Genomic DNA, 3,095 nt, shown 5'->3' with positions numbered 1-3,095 from the left:
CAAGAGTGCTGATGTGCATCAAATTACATTATTTTAGAGTCCTGACTACATTCACGCTGGCTTCTAACACTAGAGGAAGGAGATGAGTATACCTCGTAATGGAGAAGTCACCATGTGTCACCTTGATTCGGACTACTCAAGACACAATCTACAGTTTCTGTGGATGCCCATTTCACTTCCTCTTGTGTTAAATATTTTTTGAACCAACATTTTTTTCTGACCCCTTGCTCTATTATTGTGTGTGTGTGTGTGTGTGTGTGTGTGTGTGTGTGTGTGTGTGTTTGGCAAAGCTTATTTTTTCCTACAGTGCCTCCATATTTAGCCCATTTTTTTTTTTTTTTGGTTTGGCCAAAGCTTCTTTCTTTTTCACTGGTCTAAAATATAACTAATGTTTTAACCCAATATCCAACTTCTATCACATATTCCCATTTACTTTTCTCAGTTTTGAGGCTTCATCCCAGGGCCTCCTGCAAATGGGCATGCTCATTTTACTTCCAAGTTTAATCTTTAGTCTCACATATCTCATGAACACATACATGAGTTCATGTGGAGGCCAGAAGATGACATCAAGTGTTTTTGTGATGCTTTGAATAGAAATGACCCCTGTAGGCTCATAAATTTGAATGCTTGATCACTAGGGAGTGGCACCATTTGAAAGGATTAGGAGGTGTGGCCTTTTTAGAGTAGGTGTGTCTTTGCTGGATGAACTGTATCACTGGGGGTGGGTTTTCAGGTTTCAGAAGCCCTTGCCAGGCTCAGAGTTTTTTCTTCCAGCTGTTTGTGGACTCAGATGTAGAATTCTCAGCCACCATGTCAATCTGTGTGCCACCCTGTCATGATGATAATGGGCAAAGCTCTGAAACTGTTAACAAGCCCTACTTAAAGGCTTTCCTTCATAAGAGTTTGGCATGGTTATGGTGTCTCTCTATAGTAATAGAACACTGACTAAGACAGTCTTCCTTTCTTTCTTTCCACTTGGTTTTCTGTTTTGTAGTCTGAGACAGGGTCTCTTACTGAAGCTGGGGATTGTGGTCTGCCTAGACTGGCTGGCCAGCAAGCTCCAGGGATTTGCATGACTCTGTCCTTTGCATCTGAACACAGTATTTAAATTTGAAATTTAAATTTACATCCCATGCATGTCCCGATGCATGGCAGGAATTTCACCGACAACGATCTTCCTTATGCCCCAAAGTATTTTTTATTTTCCAATTTAATATCTAATTAATTAATTAATTTTTGAGGCAGCGCTCTCCTGAAACTCACTCTGTAGACCAGGCTGGCCTCAGACTGGCCAGAGATGTGCCCGCCTTTGCCTCCTGAGTACTGGGACTAGAGTCATGCTCCACTGCCGCCCACCTTGGCTCCAAAGTGTGTTTTCAAAGCTCCGTTCAGTCACCAAGCAAGGCAGGCAAAGAGAAACGGATTCTAGAATCTCACATCTGTTGAACATAAATGTCTCCTCACTGATTTTTAGTGAAACTTAAAAATATATATATTTTTGACAGTACTTATCTTCCAACTTGCTCAACCCAGACGGAAGGCAACGTGGAGCTGGCGAACGGGGTCTTGTGCTCACTTGAAGTCAGCACTTGAAAACTCAGGAATTTTGGGAAGAAGTTGTCAATCCCTGGATAACCCAAATTGAACTATAATGGGAAATATTATGTGACAGAATTCAACAAATATTAAAAGTTTAAGCTTTTTCTCTTTATCTAGAAAGGCGGCTTATTAATGAATTGGGTTGCTCTTGCCGTAAACATCTAGGAGTCTTCCTCCCTCCTTAGCCTCTCTCCACACCATCTTCCCCTCTCCTTCCCCCTTTTATTCTCATTCCTGTTGTCATTCTCCTATATTGGTCACACCTGGGACATTCAGCCTGCTGTGTGCTTTTTCTTTTCAATTTTAAAATTTATTTTTAGTGGAAGCCTCAGTCCTTCTTAGAAGGGAGAACAAAACACTCAGGGGAGGAGGAACAGGACCAAGTGGAAGAGCAGGGATTGAAGAGGGAATCATTCAGGGGCTGCCTCTCCTGGGGATCCACCCCATATGTAGCCACCGGGCCCAAGCACTATCCCTGATGGCTGGGAGGTGCTTGCTGGCAGGAACCAGAAATCTATATTTTATCTTTCCTGTCCTGTTACCTTCTGGGCAGACACCCTCAGAGGCCTGCTATCCTTTTCTACCTGCATTGCTGGATGCTTTTCCTTCTGCATCTCTTAAATCTGATCCCTCTCCCTCTGAGTCATGGTGATTCTCCCATTATTCTTTTCTCTCCTCAGTCCCTTGTCTGTGCAATCTAAAAGTCCCACCTCCATGTCCCTGCCCAGCCATTGGCTGTATGGCAATATTTATCACCAATCAAAGCCAGCAGGGGGCAGGGACCCTCTGTGTCTGGAAGTGTGGCTTTTGGGATCCGAATTATGACAAAGCATTAGAAGCAATTTCTAAAAGAGTTGCCTTGGTCATGATGTCTGTTCACAGCCCTAAAGACCAAATGAGGACAAAGCATATGCATATAATATAGACATGTATACTTTTTCACGTTTTTTTTTTTTTTTTTTTGAGATAGGGTCTAGCTATATGGCTTTGACTGGCTTGGATCTTGCTGTGTAGACATGGCTGGCATCAGACTCTCAGAGATATTCTTGCCTCTGCCTCCTGAACGCTGGGACTAAAGGTGCACTCCATCATGATCAGCTGCAATAAATATATGCTTTGATTCAATGAATCAGTTCTGGGGAAGGAGGCTGACATGACATAGAACATTTTCTGATGATGAGAAAGGAACATGTGACAGACAGCTAGAGGGGATAGGATGTTCCTATGTCACCCAAGGTAACACTACTTTGTCCTCATTGACAACTCTGTTCATGCCCATATTTCTAGTTTTTCCTCCTATATTTTGAAGTTTCTTTAGAACAGTGGTTCTCAACCCGTGGGTCTTGACCCCATTGGGAGTGGCATATCAGATATTTACGTTATGATTCATAACAGTAGCAAAATTACAGTTATGAAATAGAAATGGAGTAATTTAGTGGTTGGTTGAGAGCCATTGCTCTAGAATATACAGATATGTTATACTTGCCTTTGACTTT

This window comes from Micromys minutus (genome assembly GCF_963924665.1).
Source record: "Micromys minutus genome assembly, chromosome: 14".
Taxonomy (NCBI): Eukaryota; Metazoa; Chordata; class Mammalia; order Rodentia; family Muridae; genus Micromys; species Micromys minutus.
Note: the sequence above shows the minus strand (reverse complement) of the source record.